This window comes from Protopterus annectens, chromosome 4.part0 (genome assembly GCF_019279795.1).
Source record: "Protopterus annectens isolate FY-2018-M chromosome 4.part0, PAN1.0, whole genome shotgun sequence".
Taxonomy (NCBI): Eukaryota; Metazoa; Chordata; order Ceratodontiformes; family Protopteridae; genus Protopterus; species Protopterus annectens.
The window spans coordinates 1,136,682,214-1,136,702,312 of record NC_056733.1 but is presented as its reverse complement, the minus strand read 5'-3'; the positions used below and the strand labels follow the sequence as shown (position 1 = coordinate 1,136,702,312).

The window sequence follows — 20,099 nt, the reverse complement described above, 5'->3', positions numbered from 1 at the left end:
GGGGATAACTCAATAACACTTATACGGTGTTATTTCCCATGTCCACATCGCATGTTGACATGGAAGCGGAGATTTTAAATTCCATAAGCACCTAGTAGAGGCGCGCACCGCCAGGGAAACCATGGTGACCATTCGGACACCATGTAAACATTGTGGCAAGTTAATTGGCTGCACAAACTGCTGATTAGCATGCAAATGAAGCAGGGAAAGAGGCTGGAGTGAGTCAACATGGTAGAAAGTAACCGTGAAGGCTCCATGCTGCTGATCTGGCTGTATTTGAAAACTTCAAATACAGCCACGGAACCATGCCTCTCAACCCTGTTACAGCTGAAATTCCTGGACATACCCTGACAAGAGAGGGAGAGAGGCACACAAATAGAGACAAATTTTAAATATTGTTCAGATAAATGTAGAAAGCTGCTAGAAGAGGGTTTTTGTTAACATGTGGTTTACAAAGGATTTGAAGTCAGAAACTCATGTGGTTTACAAAGGATTTGAAGTCAGAAACTCAAATGTATGTCATTATTTAGTCGCTTATATGCTCAGATCATCCCAGTAATTTGCCAGAAAAATCACAAATTTTATGAGGCACACACCAAAAATATTTTGCAAGGTAGCATGGAAATGCACTACAGGGCATACCTCTCAACCTCTTAGACCAAGAAATCTGGAGAAAGCCATCAGTAATGGGGTGGGAAAAGGGGCCAGAGCTAGGGATAATTTTCAAATATTGCACTTACAAACTTAGAAAATTGATAGGACACTGGCTTTGCAGAAAGCAGCTTAGTTGCCATGCCCCCAAGGCACAGTACACATTGTATATATCTAGCAGCTCTGTCAACCTCTTACAGCAGGAAATCTGGACAAAGTCATCAGTAATGGGGTGGGAAAAGGGGCCTGAAAGATGCTTTTTAAAAACTACACTTACAAACTTAGAAAAAAAGAGAGGACACGGCCTTTGCAGGAAGCAGCTTTGCTGCCATGCCCAAGAAATGGTACACATCCTAAGTCTAGCAGACTTCTCAACCTGTTATGGCAAGACATCTGGACCAAAGGCATAAATAATGGGGGGAAAGGCCATAATTAGTGTACCTTTTGAAATCACTGCTTTGACAAACTTAGAAAATTGATGGAACCAGAGGTTTGCAGCATATTAATTCTGTTTTGTGTTCAAAATTCAGCCCCCCTTCAGTTTCCCTAACTACACGGTTGCCTTTTGGTGAAGAAGTTTGTGTAGTTTCCAGGGTTTCAACACAGTGAAGTTGTGGAGTTGCAAATGATGTCTGAACTCATTAGAATTGCTGAATCCCTGAAAGTTGGCTCCCTGTAGGGATGTTCACATTGTGTAAGCACTCCCTCTGTCTTTGTGTTGTTGGGATGGCAACTTTGCTTGTTTACATCAGGTGGGTGCTGCAGGTTAGAGGGATGGCACAGTACAGTTGTGTACACTTGCCATAAATGTAGATATTCGAGAGTATTCACTGTTGCAGTCATCACATTTGGGTTATCCTGGCAGGGGTAGCCTCAGTCGGTCCAAATACAAGAGGCTTAGTATTTCTGTGTCGGTTGCTGTTGCTCCAGGACTGATGTCAGGTCGTCAGTGGTATAGAATCAGGCAGCCGACGCCATTACATCAGTTTTTCTTGCCCTGTCAGAAGCCCCCAAATAGGGAGGTAGGTTATGGTGGGAGACCACCAATAGAAAGTAAATACCAAAAAATTCCCTGTGAGAAGAGAGGAAGAGAGAGAGACAAGGGGGATGGAGGGAGGGAAACCAGGACTGCAACAGTGAATACACTCGAACATCTACATTTATGGCAAGTGTACACAACTGTACTATGTTTTTTGTGTTTCACTGTTGCAGTCATCACATTTGGGTTGATTCCCAAAGCTGAAGAAAAGGGTGGAGGCGGTCAAGAAGACTGGGGGCTGGCTAGGATATCCTGCAAGACTGCAGTGGCAAAGCCTGCCCTGGATTTGGAAAAGATAGGCAGGTGGTAATGCTTGGTGAAAGTATGAACAGATGCCCATGTTGCAGCCTCCAGGATGTCCCTGGTGGGGACCCCTCTGAGAAAAGTTGCAGAGGTGGAGGCTGCCCTGGTGGAATGTGTCCTGACCCCCTTTGGGGGTGGTTTCCCATGCTGTTTGTAGCAGAAATGGATGCAGTGTGCTATCTATTTAGAGATTGTTTGTTTGGAAATGGCCTTGCCCTCTGCCCCTGCTGTGAAGCTGACTAGCAATTGATCAGTTTTTCTAAAAGATTTAGTCCTGTCCAGATAGAATCTGAGCTGTCTGTGCACATTTAGAGAGTGCAGAATCCTTTCCTCCTTGTTTTGTGGGTTAGGAAAAAGGTGAGCAAATGTATGGATTGGTTGATAGCCACACTGAACACTACTTTAGACATGAAGGATGGGTTATTCCTGAGGGAGACCCTGTCAGCATGGAAAATGATGAAGGGCTCAGCTCTGATACTCTTCTAGCTGAAGTAATTGCCAGAAGCAAGACTGTCTTCCAAGAGAGAAATTTTAACTCTTCTGAAGCTGCAGGTTCAAAGGGGGGTATGATGAGCTTTTCCAACACAAACTTAAGGTCTCAAGCTGGGGTAGGAGCTCTTCTGGGTGGCACTAAGTTGTTAGCCCTTCTTAGGAACTGTTTGATGAGAGGGTGTGAGAAGAGAGGTGGTTCTGTGCAGCAGTGAGCAGAGATTGCAGAGGCATGAATTTTAATAGAAGAGAAGGATGGACCCCTGTGTAGTTGGTCTGCCAGTTAATCCAGGATGAGAGGTAGGGAGGGCTATGCTGTTCTGGCTCCCTTAGCCTGGATCCAGGTGCAAACCCTTTTCCACTTGTCAACATAGGACTTTCTAATGCTGGGGTGTCTGGCCTCATGTATAACATCTAGGACTTATTTGCTTAGGCTGGCAGTTTGAGGAGAGTTCAGGGAATAATCCAGGCTGCCAGGTTGAGGGTTTGCAATTGAGGATGCATGAATTCTCCATTCCCCTGGGTCAGAAGAGTTAAGATCTGAGGTAGGTGCCATGGTGGCAGGGGTGACAGGCTGAGTAGCAGTGGGTACAAGTGCTGGCATAGCCAGTCTGGGGCAATCAGGATTTCCCTCGGTTTTTCCTCCCTTATTTTGAGGAGTAGCCTTGGAATGAGTAGTAGAGGAGGAAATGCATAGACCGAGAAGTTTACCCACTGGAAGGATAGAGCATCCACTTTCCAGGCTTTGCTGTGAGGTTCCCTGGTGCAGAACATGTTGAGCTGATGATTGGAGTGGGAGGCAAAGAGGTCAACGAGTGAAGGTTCTGTGGTCTAGCTGTCACTTGTGAGGGTCTAGCAGGTTTCTGCTTAAGTTATCTGCCAGAGAGTTTAGACAGCCTGGCAGGAATTGTGCTAGCAGGTGAAGTTGCATGCCTCAGGTAGGGTGCCAAAGAGTCATGGCGAGCCTGCAGAGAGGATAAGAGTGAGTCCCTCCCTGCTTGTTGATATACCACATCACTGTGGTGTTTGTTTTGATCACTATAGACCCCGGGGAGAGTAGGGGATTGAAAGCTGTCATGGCGTGCTGAACAGCTAGCATCTCTTTTTGGTTGATGTGCAGATGTATTTGATTTGGGCTCCAATGGCCCTGAATGCACCTGCCGTCTAGGTGTGCACCTCAGGCATAGTCCGATGTGTCTGTGGTGAGGGTCTGGGCAGCATGGGGTTGTGAGAAGGGAAGTCCCTTGTTGTGGTTGCATGCTGCTGCCCACCAAAGAAAATCTTTCCTTAGACAAGGTATCACTGGTATGAGAGTTTCCAGGTCTTGAGAGTGTTGACACCAAAGGCTTTTTAGGTAGCATTGTAGTTTCCTCATATGCAGTCTGGCATATGGAATGAGTAGGATGCAGGAGGCCATGAACCCTAGAGCTTGCAGGATTTTCCTTGTGGATAACTGGGTTCTGGTGGCTAGATGAGAGAAGTAGCCTGTCAGGCAGGCTTGTTTTTCTGGAGTAAGGAATGCCATCTGGGAGGCTGTGTCCAGGCTTGCCCCCAGGAATACAATATTTTGTGCGGGGACTAGTTTTTATTTCTTTTCATTGATAGCATACCCCATGGAGGTCAGCAGGTCCTTTACAAAGGTCAGGTGCTATATCAGCTTTTCCTGACTGTCTGCCTGAATCAGGCAGTCTAAGTATGGGTAAATATAAATATTTCTTTGTCTGCAAAAGGCAATGGTGGGAGCCAGACATTTTGTGAAAACTCTGGGAGCAGTGGATAAGCTAAAGGAAAGCAGAGAGAACTGAAAGTGCATAGATCCTGCCCTGAAATGCAGGTATTTCCTGCATGATTCCCTGAATGGGATGTGTAGGTAGGCCTCTTAGGTCTAGGGTGGCTAACTAAGCATCCTTAGAAAGCACTGGTGGAAGCTGCTGTAGGATGAGCATTTTGAATTTTGGTATCACCAGAAAGGTGTTTAGAATTGATAGATCCAGGATGGGGTGCCATGTGCCCTCTTTTCTAGGTACCAGGAAGAGTCTGGAGTAGAAACCTTGGCCTATCTGTTCTGCAGGAACAGGCTGTATTGCCCTCATGGAGAGCAGGGAAAGGACTTGCTTTTTGGCCTCTGCCCACTGGTTTGGAGGAAGCTCTGGGAACCCTTTTGGGGTTGGCGGACTGTGGAAATAAAATTTGTATCCCTGGAACACTATGCTGAGGACCCATTCGACATTAGCAATGGTAGCCCAAGTGCTTGCGTGGAAGTACAGTTTTCCCCCCTAGGGGCACAAGCAGGTGGGCAGAGGTAAGGGGTGGAAGTGAAAAGTCATTGTGAGTTCTTACCATAAGGGGGTGGCTTTGCACTCCCTGTTTTAGAAGAGGAGGAACTCAATTGCTTAGATCTCTGCATTCCCTGGGGCTGCTGTCTGGGGGGGGGGTCTGCTTCCCTGGGTCTGGACTGAGCTGGCCTGGAGGGGGCAGGAAAGGACCAGTGCTTGGAGGGCCAATGCCTACTGAACCTCAGTGGCTGGACCTATAAGAAGTCTTTAACTGTCTCCATAGGATTTAGCTTTTTCTTCTATCTTTTTAAAGACCTCTTCTGCCTTGGTGCCAAATAAGGTGTCTTTGTTCAAGAGTGCATCCAATAATTTGGATTTGACATGGTCTGGCAAGGTCTGATCCTTAAGCCAAGCATGCCTTCTAAGGACAGAACCAGTGACTGCTGCCCTGCAAGATGCTTCTGGGGTGTCAAAACCACTTTGTAAGGTGTGCTTAGTTACTTGACTTGCAGAATGCATTAATTCTTGTAATTCTTTATTTTCTGCACAAGCAGAAAAAGAAGATATTTTTTTGTTTGAGGAGTTCCATGGTGTGCTGCTGATATTTCAGCATGTGAAACTGACAATTTAATGCTCTAAAAGCAAGAGCAGCAGAGGTGTATACTTTTCTACTCCATCTGTCTAATGTTCGGGAATCCCTATCTGAAGGGGTGGAATTCTTAGCTGAAGTTGCTTTGATTCCTTTAGGTCCTTGAGAGATAACCTCTGGGTCAGCAGTAGGATTTTTAAAAAGAAATTTGTGAGAGTCAGGGACTCTAATACCTGTCAGGTTTCCTGGGAGCAGAAGGAAGGGTGTCAGGAGTCAGAATGGATTCCATAAAAACATCATAGGTTGGTACTAGGCTATCGGCCCTAGGGCCTATACAAGCCTAGCCATAACAATTCCCTGGTTATTTATTCTCACAATATTTACTTTCCTGGACCCCTGTCTAGCAGGGTGACTAACATGATCCCTGGGGTGAATTTCCTATCTCCCATCCAATCGTCAAGGTTCCTTTGAAGAGGGCCAAAGAGGCGCTCTGATTGACATGTATGGGCAGTCTATTCCAGAGTCTGGGGAGTCTCTGGGTCAGGAACCTATCCTTCCAGCATGTTTTGTTCATTGTGATGACAAGGTTTAGATCCCTGGAGCGTGTGGCTCAGAGGGGTTGGGATTTCTTTAAGTGTAGCATGTCCAGCAGCTCTGGGTTTGACATGGCCTTGTATGTTAAGCAGAGATCAACTGTGAGTAGACGATATGCGACAGAGTATAGCTGGAGTTTTTTAAGATGGTCAGCATAGGGCGTCTGCTTTAGGCCTGTGATTCTTCTAGTGAGGCATTTCTGTGGCCTTTCCAGTTGTTGCAGATGTCTTGAGAGATACATACCAAATGGGGCATTGTATTCTACAATGGGTCTAATGAGGGATGAGTAAAGTGGGACAATGACCTCCTTTTTTCCGCATGAAAGCCCTTAATGATGAGGTGTGCCACATAGAAGGATTTCCTGACTGTTGTGGCGATGTGGTTATCGAAGGCGAGACCACTGTCCACCTGTGTCCCTAAGTCTCTTATCACACTTTTGGTGTTTAGTGTACTGCCACCTATGTGGTAATTCACAGGTACATGTTTTTTTTCCCAAAGGGGATAACTATACATTTCTTGGCATTGAGCTTGAGCCCATGGCTCTGGCACCAAGCATCTGCTTCTGTAACGTCCTTTTGTAGAATATCCACATCATTTGGGGATTCAATAATGGCTCCCAGTTTGCAGTCATCCACGAACTTTGTTAGCCAGAGTCCCTTAGTGTTGGTCTGTACTTCAGAGAAGTACATGCCAAACAAGAGCGGTCCCAGGACTGAACACAGAGGTACTCCACTTGTCTGGAGCTGGATTTGGAGTCGGCTACTTTTACAGTGTGGGTTCTGTCAGTAAGCCAGTTGGCAATCCATCGAGTGATGTAGGGATTAATGCCCAGCTTAGCAAGTTTATCTATCATTCCAGAGTGTGGGATGGTGTCGAAGGCCTTGGCGAGGTCCAGGTAGGCTGTGTGGACTGCCTTACCCTCGTCCACAGCTCTGGAGACTGATTCACAGAAGTCAATCAGGTTTAGGAGACAAGATCGTCCCTTCACAAACCCAAACTGGGTGGGGCCCAGTGTTTGAAGGTTGCCAATGTCTTTGTTTATAAGTTCCATGATAATACATTCCATGGCCTTGCAGATCAGGCTCGTCAGACTGATGGGGCAGTAGTTCCCAGGATCCAAGGTGGATCCCCCCTTGTGAAGTGGGATAATTAGAAGTTATGTACCTACCATAACGTTCCATGTTAGTTGTCTTCTCTCGCCTTCTTTCTTGCTGGATGGGTTCGGAGCCGATCCCCGGCTCCGACTCGGCACTTGCTAAGCTCGACAGTCACTTTTACCAGCTCGAGGCAGCCCCATATCCCATGATGCAAGGAGGTAAATACCCAGATCTCGTTTGGTACCTAGAGGGACAACTGCCTAGCATAAAAACTTTCCACTAAGGAAAGAAGAGCAACTAGCCTAAAGGGCTGTAAGGGGAAACCAGATAACTAAAACTAGAACTAACTGGTGCCCAAAAATCTTCCAGAGACAAGGGAGATCAAGGTCTGTCCAGGCAAGGGGGACAGGAGGGAGGGTCGCAAGAAAGAAGGTGAGAGAAGACAACTAACATGGAATGTTATGGTAAGTACATAACTTCTAAATGTTAAGTTGTCAATCTCGCCTTCATTCTTGCTGGATGGGACCGCGTCCCTAGCACCTCTATCCTGGGTGGCTCAATGGAACAGACTCTTGAGAACCGTGGAACCAAAACTGGCCCTACTTCTGGAGGCCAAATCCAATTTGTAATGAGAAACAAAGGTATGAGGAGTGGCCCAAGTGGCTGCTGCACAAATAGTATCTAAGGGTAGCCTAGCCTGAAAAGCTGTAGAAGTGGCTAGGCCTCTAGTGGAATGTGCCTTTGGTTTTGAGCACAGTTGTTTGCCACTAAGTTGATAAATGTCAGAAATGGTGGAAGATAGCCATCTAGATAAGGTCACTTTGGAAACAGGGTGGCCTTTCTTATTTTCAGCATAAGAAAGAAAAAGCTGATCAGACTTTCTGAATTGCTTTGTTCTGTCCAAATAATATCGGAGTTGTCAGTGAACATCTAGATAATGCAATTTTTGTTCTGATCTGTTGGAATAATTAGGAAAAAATACAGGGAGATCAATGGATTGGTTTAAATTTGTTTTTGAAGCAACCTTGGGCAAAAAGGATGGATTAGTTCTCAAGGATACTCTGTCCTTGTGGAAGACCAAATATGGGGGACGAACAGAGAGGGCATGAAGTTCTGACACTCTCCTAGCCGAGGTAATAGCGACAAGGAAGAGTGTCTTCCACGAAAGAAACTTTAGTGAACAAGAAGCTGCTGGCTCAAAAGGAGGAAGAATTAAGGATGTCAGCACTAGATTTAAGTCCCATTGTGGAGGAGGAATCCTGACAGGAGGTCTCAGGAGAAAAATTCCTTTCAAAAAAGCTTTACAAAGCTTGTGGGACATAATGTTGTGATCTGCAAATCCAACATGAAAGTTCGAGATTGCAGCCAACTGAACTTTGACCGTGGAAGATGAAGAACCCGAGTGAAAGATTTCCGCTAGAAAATCCAAAACTGCATGAACAGGGGCAGTAAAGGAATCTATGTTTCTCGATTTTGCCCAAAGGGAGAAACGTTTCCACTTGCTAGTGTAAATCCTCCTAGTAGAGGATTTAAGGGAAGCAACTATGATATCTCTAACGGGGTTAGAGATCATAGGAAGCCTGGCTAAGGAAGGAAGTGGAGCAACCAAGCTGTGAGGTTGAGAGAAGAGATGGACCGATGCAGCTGACCCGATTGGTGTATCAGAAGATCTGGCACTGGGTCCAGATGCCACGGCTGCACCAAAAGATGACGATGAAGGAACGGAAACCAAATTTGTCAAGGCCAATACGGGGCAATGAGAATCATTTTGGCTCTCAAAATGGTAGCTTTCTGGAGTACTTGAGGTATCAATGGAAAAGGAGGAAAGGCATAAAGAAGTCCCTGTGGCCAATCTTGGGTAAGAGCGTCTCTGGGGGGATGGCCCGGAAGTGGGAAGAGAGAGAAGAAGACTGGGCATTTGCTGTTTTGGGGTGTAGCAAAAAGATCGCAACATGGGCGGCCCCACTTCTGAAAAATCTCCACCACTATAGATTGCTTGAGAGACCACTCGTGAGGCATGAGTATAGCTCTGCTCAATCTGTCCGCTAAAATGTTGGTTTTCCCAGGGATATGCGTTGCTACCAGAAACCGATGAGAGGAGATCGCCCATTGTCAAAGTCTGAGAGCCTCTCGACACAAGGGATAGGACTTGGTTCCGCCCTGCTTGTTGATGTACCATACTACGGACATATTGTCCATGTGAACTGCAATCGTTCCTAAGGGAAGAAAGTTGTTGAGGGCTTGCAACATTAAAAGCACTGCTCTCATCTCTAGGACGTTTATGTGCAGGTGGTATTCGAACGGTTGCCACGTCCCATGAACCATCCTGCCCTGATAATGACCCCCCCCCACCCGATCAGGGAGGCGTCCGTAGTGACTGTGGCTACCGGGGCCGGGAAAACAAAGGGTCTGCCCTGATGGACTTGGGGAGAAGAAATCCACCAGGATAGATGGTTTTTGCAAGTTTGTGTCACCAGGATCTGGTGACGCATGGGAAGTTGTTGGTAGGACCATTGTGTGAACAACATCCATTGAAGGAGACGCATCTAAAAATGGGCCAAAGGAAGAAGAGTAATGGCAGCTGCCATGAGGCCCAATACTTTTAGGACCAGCCTGGCTTGCACCTTGTTGCTGGCAAGGATGATCCGCACATGGTTTTGGATATCTAGGATTCTCTGGCTTGTGAGGTTTGCTGACATCCGAACAGTGTCTAAATTTGTGCCTATAAAAGTAATAGATTGGCAGGGCAATAAGGAGGATTTTTCGTAGTTGACCGAAATTCCTAAATGAGTGCAGAGATTTAGGGTGTAATCTCTAGCTTGTAAAAGTTGATGGCTGGTGGTGGCTGAGAGGAGCCAGTCATCGTGATATGGAAACACCTGGAATCCTTGACGTCTCAGGTGAGCCGTGACCACTGCCATGCATTTGGTGAACACTCTGGGGGCTGTAGTGAGACCAAAGGGCAGGGCTCTGAATTGAAAATGACTGGACCCCAGCCGAAAGTGGAGAAACCTTCTGGAGCGTCTGTGGATTTTTATGTGATAGTATGCATCCTGAAGGTCTATTGAGCACATCCAATTGTCTTTGCCTAAGAAGGGCAAAATCGATTGAAGTGTGACCATTCGAAATCTTGTCTTCTTCACAGACTTGTTGAGTCTGCTGAGGTCCAATATTGGTCTCCAATCTCCCGTCTTTTTGGGAACCAAAAAGAACCTTGAGTAGATTCCGGGCTCTGAATGGTCTGTTGGAACTGGCTGAATGGCCCTTTTTTGTAGAAGCTTTGATACCTCTAATTTTGCGATTTCCCTTAGACCGGGTGGAACATCTGGAAGGGAATTTTTGTGAGGGAAGGGACTTTCCTCGAAAGGAATCTTGTAACCCTCGGATATGATCGACTGTACCCATTTGTCTTGTGAAAGGGAAAGCCAGGCTTGTGGGTACAGCGATAATCTTCCCCCGACTGCCTCCAAGGATGGACAGTCGGGCAACACCTCAGGGATGCTGGAAGGGCTTGTAAGAGAGGGTCTCTGCTGCCCTGGTTCTGGACCCCTCTGCCCCTAGGCGTGTCTATTATTATCCCTCTGCCTCTGGGGGTAAACTGACCACGTGTGTCCGGCGTGACTCCCTGGGATTTTCGGAACCACATCTTTCCCCCCTTCTGTCCTTTAGGGTAAGGCCTAGAAGGGGTGGAAAAATGGACTCATACGGCAGAAAGAGTCTTGCCGTCTTGCTCACACCTGGTCAAAGTATCCTTCACCTGAGGACCAAACAATGTTGACCCATCAAAGGGAGAGTTTGTGAAGGACGCCTTAAAGGGATCTGCAAAATTAGAGCCGCATCCAGGACTGACATCTAAGAGCCACTCCTGTCCCTGCAGCTCTACTCGCTCCATCTGCTGCATAAGAAATCAGCCGCATGGAGGAGTTGGTAATGGAGTTAAGGATTCCTAGCTGAGAAGCAATCTTATCCTGAGCCCCTACAGCTGAAGGATCCTGTACTACTTCACCTAATTCTTTAAGGATGTCCCTTTGAAGTCTGGTGAAGTGACATAAATAATTCAGCGAACGCATGGCAAAGGTCGCTGAGGAAAACATCCGCTTACCATACCTGTCCATGGTCTTAGAATCCTTGTTAGGAGGATGGACTGGTACGGAAGGATCTGCAAGTTCCTTCTTGGTGGCGGCCGCCACCACCATGGCATCAACGGGGACACCTTTTGTAAGAAATTGTTTCTCGGAAGGGGCTGTAATAAATTTAGAAGGCCTCCTGGGGACTGGCTCCACAGAATCAAGAGATGCCCACGCCTTCCGAGCTATCACCTCCATGAGGGGGTCGAAAGGCGGAGACACCCAGGAGGTGGAGGGTCGAGATCCAAATGCCTCTAGGTATACCGACTCATCCTCGGAGGGATTAATGGAGGGCCAGTTTCCCCTCTGTTTTAGGAGTTCTAGGATGTCTGAAAAGGAGACATCCTCAGAGGGGGATCTTGGGGACCCCTCCGACTAGGTGGTATCTGAAGTTGTAGACTCAGGGGAGTCTAGGTGCTTCCTCTTACAGGTCCTCTTACGCGGAGGATCTCCTGATGGATCAGGAGAATCCTCGGAAGAGGGGGTTCTTCCCAGTGGGGAAACCTGAGGCGGTGGATCTCTCGGTCCGGGAGCAAGAGAGCGGGAAGAGACATCTACAGGCACCATAGAGGGAGGAGCTAAGGGAATAGACTGCTGACTGAGCCCAGGGGCCAGCACACTCCTCATCACCTCAGCTCCCTCCCAGGGAGATCCAAGAGACCCCGCTCCGAAGAAACAGGGGCTCCCGGGCCCACCGAAAGGGAAGGCTCCGAGGCAGATGTCGGAGCCGAGCTCACCAAGGCCGAAGCCCCAAGGGGAAGAGCAGGTTCGGACAAGGGTCCGATGCCACTCATCCCCTCGGAGCAGACCAGGGAAGCCCGACCACCGGATCCCTCCAAGGAAGGTCTCGAGGAGGAGATAAGAGTAGAAGCTGAAGGAGCAGAAAGGGGTGGTATCTGCCCCACAGCCGTAGCAGTGACTATTCCAATAGACTCCGGCTCCGAGCTCTGGAAGAGAGTCGAAGGAGGAACTTGAAGAGGGTGTGGACTAGTAGTTGTCTGTTGAAACAGACTATGAAGCATTTGGGCTAGTGCCTGTGATTTTAACAATCTGCTTACCACTCTCCAAATCATGGTCTGAGAGCCTGGAAGACCTAGATGATCGGCTCCGATGGCTCCGCTCCGAAAGAAGAGGAGAGGTCGGAGCCGACAGTATCGGCTCCAAAGAGGGAGACCTGGACCGCTTCCTCGACGGAACCATCAGAGCCGAAGAACCCTCGGTTCCAGACGGAGCCGACAACTTGTCGGCTTCAAGACTGGTCAAAGATGTATCGGCTCTGGCCGGAGCCGATACAGGCAAGGTAATAATGGTATCGGAACCGATTGGCGCCGATACCGAAGCCTTCGACACATGGTGGTCGGAGCCGGTCGGAGCCAACACCAATGTGGCAGTTAAAGTATCGACATCGATAGCCATCGGTGCTGAAGATTTAGTCAAAATAAGATCGGCTCCAGCCGGAGCCGATCTCGACTCCAAAGGAATCGGAGCCAGGGCCGAAGGCTTAGATGCAGAAGCCTTGGAGGTCTTAGAGGGCTGACCAGAAGCAGACTTGGTCGGGGAGCCCTCTGGTTTAAGTAAGCCCCTTAAGATTAGTTTATTTCTCCTTTCCTGCAGGACTCTCTGGCTGAAGGAGTGACAAATAGCACAGGAGTCCTGCAGGTGGAGTGGCCCCAGGCAATAAATACAAGAAGTGTGACCGTCTGTCAGAGACATCTTCTGACAGCACGAGTCACACTTCTTGAAGCCTGAGACCCTCGGTTCTTTGGACATGGTGAAAGTACAAAAACACTCTACTCACACAGTCCCAGACTCAGAAAATTAACTTTAAAGGGAGAAAACAAACTCACAAACACACCCTGACAGGAAGGGATGGAGGGGAGTAAAGGCCCGACTAAATTACACTAACTAGGAAAACAATGAACTATGAGTTAGAGACTCTAAAACTATCTAAAAGTGACAGAAAACTAATAATCTGTGAGAAATATATGGAAAGGGGTGAGTAAATTCTGAATAACAAATTACTTACCTAGAGCTGGTAAAAGGAGGACCTCATCAGCGAAGCGGCAAACGAGATCTGGGTATTTACCGCCTTGCATCATGGGATATGGGGCTGCCTCGAGCTGGTAAATGTGACTCTCGAGCTTAGCAAGTGCCGAGTCGGAGCCGAGGATCGGATCCGAATCCATCCAGCAAGAATGAAGGCGAGATTGACAACTTAACATCTGTAGCTGTGAACCACTCAGTGGGCACGAAGCCTGAGGTGAGGCCATCCACAACATCCAGGAAAGAAGGAATGGCCAAAGGTCTGTGCTGTGGTAGATCTAAGATTTCTCTGAGTCTCTTTTTTGACTGAGGATAGTCCTGACATTCCCATTGGAAATACTCCCTTAAAGTATGTAGGGTTTCCTCAAATGAAAAATCCTCAGATGGAGAGGCAGAAGGAATGGATTCCTCTGCATCAGAATTCTCATAAGCAGAGAGTGGTTGCATATATTCTTATTCAGATGCATCAGAGTCATCGGACTCCTATTCAGATAAAACTACTGGGGACAGATCTCTTTTTCTTTTGGAAGGGGTAGCCCAGCTTCCCCTGATAAGTATAATAAGGTCTTCCGCCATTTTAAGCATTTGAGACTGAGGCAGGGAAGCAGATGCCTGAGCTTGGGTAGTCATTTTTTTGGGTGTGGTTCATACCCTAGGCCATAGAAACTCAGTAGTTTTACAAATATCTGAAGAAGCGAAAGAAGTAGTCGATGTGTGTCGAGTATCAGTAGTGAGAAGAACTTCCTCAGAAGCCAGTGCCTGCATAGCGGCTCCAGACCCATCCAAGGTATAGACACAGCTGCAGGATCCTTAGTCGAATAAGAGTCTTGCGGCATACTGGACTCCGAAAGGGTCTTGGTAGCGGCCTGCAAATTCACAGAAGCGGGCATCAGGGGCTGTGAAAGCACCTCACTGAGGACCGGAGAACTGATGACTAGCTTTATGGAAGCATCATCGGCAGTTTTTGACTTGTGTGACCTGTCTCTGTCTTTATCCTTGCGTTTTTTCGGAAGATCGGTAGACAGATGGCTTACCAAAGCCATATCGGAATTAGAGGACTGAGAGCGAAAATATCTAGCTACAATAAGGGCCCGACGATGTATAGTTCTGGTGTTGAACAAAGCACAAAAATTACAGCGGGGGATGATGTGGTCTGGGCCTAAACAGGTGACGCAGTACGAATGGAAGTCTCGGTGTGGTATTTGCTTTCCACAGGCGAGGCAACTGTTAAGTTTTTCTGACATCGGTTAGAGCAAGAAAAAAGGATCCTCAATGGGGTACTTAGCTTTAGAAGACTTCAGATTCAATTTGGAAATGAAACCGACTGGCACTTGTGCGAACTGCTTCTGGTTCGGGCTCCTCGGCAAGAATGACTGATGTAATGGCGTCGGCTACCTGATTTTATACCACTGATGACCTGTCATCAGTCCTGGAGTGACAGCAACTGACGCAGAAATACTAAGCCTCTGGTATTTGGGCTGACTGAGGACTACCCCTGGCAGGATAACCCAAACGTGATGACTGCAACAGTGAAACACGAAGAACATCTATGAGTGGTTGCATCAGGTGGGCGTGTTAGGTTACAGGAATGGCAAATGTGACTGCTTACATCAGATAGGTGGGGTGTGTCAGGTTAGAAGAATGGAAATTGAGAATGCTTACATCAGGTAGGTATGTCAGGTTAGAGGGATGGCAACTCTGATTGCCTACATCAGGTGGGTGTATCAGGTTAGACTTACAAATTGTTACATTTAGGTCTGTCAAGTTTGGAAATGCAAGGAAGCAGTGCACAATAGGCTTCTGTTTCATTAACATCCGACCTAGTCTTCACTTGTCGCAAATTGTGTTTTCTCTGACAGGTTTGTAGTATTATTTATTATAAAAGAAAAGAGATAAAAAAGAGAAATATTTGAAATGAGGAAAAGCAATCTATAACATATACACAGTAGAAAATGTTAGTACACATGAGATATGCCTACATAGGTCTGCATTTCAACTCTCACTCCAATGCATGTTCAAAAAACAGGATGAATGCTTTATCCGCTTTGCCACACAAACAACTTTGCAGCAAAGAACTGAAGTCATTCTTCACACAACCAGCTACAAAAGAATGTACACTGATATCAAACCACAGAACTGGTTATTTTCACACATTATTTTATATTGATTTAAGTACACTTAGTGAGCACACAACCTGCTATGCTTATCGCTGGCATATTTACAGCTCTGTCTTACGTGTCTATTCTTCCGGGTCATTCATCATTTATCTGCCCAGTACCCTGAGAGAGGCAGTTTGTAAGCCATGCTATATCACTGGCCTTAAAATGCATGAGGATATTAACTGGCAATATATGATATGCATTGCCAACAACTGAAGGCCAGGTTGGATAGCACAAACAAGTATAGACTGTTCTTTTTGGGCGGTGAGGACAAAGGTGGGTTACTCTTATGCCACATACAAAGGTACACCTGTTCTGTTGGGGGAGGACAAATCTGAGCTATTGTTATGGCACATACAAGCAAAGGGGATTTGCTGTTATGCGACAAACAAGGATATTCTGCTGTTGTTTTGCATCCTGCCTGTTTGATCAAGTGAGGGTTGTGAAGTCAGAAACTGCAATGTGTGTCATTATTTTCAAACATCTCTCTTCAATGATTTTCTAGTACAAATGTATGGTGCTAAACTGAGAGCATGCAGTGATCATCAGTACTTTGAGAGGTATGACTGTGTGAATCTTTGATGTCTGAGGCCTAATACTTACTAATGGACAAATATAAGTTGAATAAGTTTCTGCTGTCATATGTAACAATAATGTTTGTACAAATCACCCACCTTATACTTGCTTACTGTAACAGCTGATGAAATCCAAGGCTATGCCATATTATTATTAAACAATACACTCCAGGTTAAGGACTTACCTTGCAAATGCAGCAGTTGCCACAGTATTAGTTCAGGGGTGACTGTCTGATGCAAGCAGTACACAGACAACACACGGGGAAGTAAAGGCTGTGCGAGTTGCCTGACATCAATGTCACTATGTGTATGTGAGTAGCAAGAAGGTTTACTGCCCCTAAGTGGTGAGTGAGTGTGCTATGCATTGTCTCTTAGTCAATGCAAGAGTATACTGAGTGCACCTATGTCTGCCTAGACCCACAGCAGTTGGGGGTTCCCCCTCTGACTTCTCATCTGCCTGTGGCTGTGGTCACCTTGGCATTGGTGGTGGGCCACACATCCCACCACCAATGCCACACATCCCACCACCACCTTGGCATTGGTGGTGGGATGTGTGGCCCTTCCCCTTGCTAAACCTGCTGCAGCTGTTCCCTCAGAATTACGCTGTGTAGCATGGCACATACTGTGAAGATTTATGTACATGTCTGTGGATTGTACTGCAGGGCTCCCCCAGATGCATCTTACCTCAGGAACTGTCACTTCAGCAGGCAAAACACACACTGCATGACATTTCTGGTTTGAATATGTGCAGAATTATGACATTCTTCCATGGGTGTGTGTGCATTTCTGATGGGTGTCATCAGTCATGGTTCCAGTGCATAGCCTGCATCCCCTTGTAGATGACCCCATGGGATATCCCCCCAGCAAACATCTGGTAGAGTTGAGAGGTGTGCCAGACATGTGAGTCATGGTAACTGCCAGAGATGCCAGCACACAAGTTCAACATGACTGTCTTGGCATTAAACACGACTTGCCAATTGACAGAGCAGTAGTTCTTTCTGTTAATGTAGAGCCTAACCCGGTCCTCAGGTGGTACCGTCATTTCTACATGAGTGCAGTATATGGCACCCAGTACTACAGGGTAGTGTGCTACCTGCTACAACTGTTGTATTTCTCTGGCCCTCTCCTCAGAACTATGGAGAAAATATATGTGCTTATTGGCATGTTGGAGCATACCATTCAGGAATTGGTGGATGATCCCAAATGCTGATGCCTTTGTCAACTCCAGCATGTCCCCTGCTGGTCTCTGAAAGGTACCCATAGCTAATATTCTCAGGGCTACACATACCTTAGTCTCCAGTGGGATGGGTTCCCTGCAGCTGGCTCTGAGATGAGGGCGCTAGATGTCGCAGAATTCTTGTACTATGTGTCCCTGTCCAGTCTGTACCACTCTTAAATGTTCATGTAATATAGGTTATGATAAGTTAAATGTGACCTGACAAATCTTCTCCTTATTGGCCGAGACCTATTGGCAGCAGAAATAGCACTGGTTTTAGCTTCTTGCACATACAAATGGATTACAGCAGCAGCAGGCCATAACATTCTGTGTGTGTAGACTTTCAGCGTCTGAACTCCAAAAGTTTTGACATCTGCAGGAGAAACCAGCACGGAGTCTACATGCCTTATAGCTTGTTAAATAGCTCCACTGTGTTGGACTGGTTGATTAGCATGCAATTCAGCTTCCTATGCTGTAAAGTACATCTTTGAAATACAAAGTAGGGTGCAATCCATTAATAATCTACACCATTACAAAAACCAAATGTGTACCTAGCCAAAATGATGGTGAGGAGAGGTGTACTCATTTAGCAGACTGCAAAAATGCTTTATATTCACATTATATCTGTACAAAGGAGTACTGAACCTCAGCAGGTATGACCCCCTTTTGTCACCTACATACTGCATAAGCTGGAATGTATGTAAGACTAGTGTGAAGCAAAGGCTTTTACACTTTTATCTGTATGCATTAGTTAGAAGTGTACTGATGTCATGGGCCTGTCTGTCAAGCCATTTCAGAGGTACACATGACTGGCACTAAAAGAAAATGTAATGCTGACTGATAAATATGTAAAAACGCATCAGGGACAGGTCCTTTGATAGCACTTTTAGTATTTCAAAGATGTTTTGTTAGCAAAATGGGTCATTTGCCTGCTCTTTTTTTTGGGGGGGGGGGGCAAGGATAAGTTACTGGTCTGGCACAAACAAGGATATGCTGCTCTTGTAACTATCCTTGTTTGTATCCTGCCTTTTGTGACTATTTCACATCTCTGGACTCAATGGGATTTGGCAACATGTTGTTTTTTTCCTGGAAAGGGGACAGGGAGATATGGCATGTAGGATGTAAATATGGCAACAGATTGTTCATGATGTCTGAGCCTTGGGAGGCCATGGCAGAACATAGGAACAGGTGAGTCACAGGGCCGCTGTCAAGATAACATCTGCAAGGAGGTGAGCAGCTGCAGTGGTCCGTGATCAAATGGTTACCGGCATAAGGCCGGCTAGGGAAAAACCACTAGCCCCCAATGAAAGGTTCCTGGCCATTCTTACAGATTCAGACAGATCTCAAGACAGTATAGTACACAGCATGTCCTGGATGTGGGCACAACTCCTTCAGAGATAGCAAGCATGTCCCAGGAGGAGCTTCCACGTAAGCTTTGATATTTCAACAACTGAATGCTGTTGTTTAGTAAAACAATTGAAATGAATAAGTAAATTCTGTATCAACATGTCTTGTTTTGGGTGGGAATTGAAGATTGTGACAATTATAATCTGACTCTGGAGTTGTCATCTATGTTCTTGTTCAAAGTACCGTTAACGCACATATACAGGGGCAAACATATTACCCTCCGTGTTACCGTCAACTGTGAAGATATTACCCTTACCTCTTCCATAACATATTCCTGGACCTTCTGGAGTACAGTGCAGTGTGTTTTCTGCAGATGGAAAGCCATTTTTTTATGTCAGTAGTGCTGAGCAATTGAAAGAAATATTGTAGTTTGTGATTTTGATCTGAGGCCTGTTGTGTGCATTGCTGTACTTTCTGTAATAGTGGTAGCACTGTTAGTTTGTTACCATAAATTGCACTATAGTAGTGCAAGTGTTAATGTAGCCTTGAGTTTCATGCTGTTTACCACGGGTGATCATGAGAGTGGGAGTGTGGGGAATGTGCCACCCAATGACAGTGGATCCACAGATTGTGATGATGATGGTGGACAAACTGAGGCTTACTTGGGGGGTGCAGAGGTTAAATTTGACACAATGGTTGACATACAGTCATAATCTGCATTTCCATCGCACACAGACAGTAGGCCTACACTAACCCAGTTCACTGAGGCCACAGATACTGGACAGGTGGAGGTCAAGAACATTGATCACAGAAATGAGGTTATTGGGAATAGATGGAATGTCGAGTCCATCTGTAGCCCAAGTGTGGGCAAGGTATCGCACAGGAGGATTGATAGGGGGTGCTTGGGAGAGGGCCTGCTGTCCTTCTTCCAACCGGTGCAAGGTGTCAACTCCTGTGCCTCTCAATGTATGTTTAGGGTTGTCATGGAGGCACAAGCATAATCCATAGCTGCTATAGACAAATGCTCAGAGTTCTGGATTTGGCACAGTCTGACATGCGTGACTTCCTCCACTGCATTGCTGATTCACTGCATGAGGTGAATGACACACTGACACACTGGAACAAGAAGTGACTGTCACGGAATGAGCAGTGTCTGTGATGGAACATCTACTGGGAGGGGAACGGCATCCTCATGGCCATAGGTCACCCACATCATTTGCTATCAACCAATGTGGCAGTGACTGATCAAGCTCCCATAGTGACAGTAGTTCCAGTCTGCTGTCCACACCCATGGGGTCATGGTCCTGTGTCTCCCCTTGTAGGGAGCTTGTCCAGCAAACAACATTCACGTTCAGGTAGCAGCAATGCATCTGACTGTGGGCATGGATGTGCCAGTGCAACTCCTGGCAGAGCCAGTTCTCATCGGGGATGAGAACAATGAACTGCCACCTCTACCATATATGCCTCACATCTGTCCGACAAAGTCTTAGAGCTAGCACAGAGCTTGGCTGTGTTCATGCAGACATTCACACACCAGTTTCACCTTGAGGACCACTACACACACACACACACACACACACACACACACACACAC

The 20,099-nt window shown here is 46.5% G+C and overlaps 1 protein-coding gene across 1 annotated transcript in view; it reads right to left on the bottom strand.

The window, feature by feature from the left end:
* Positions 1-20,099, bottom strand: part of STK10 (serine/threonine kinase 10) — a 2,623,461-nt gene that overhangs the window by 1,429,808 nt on the left and 1,173,554 nt on the right. The gene's annotated exons all lie outside the window — the stretch shown is intronic.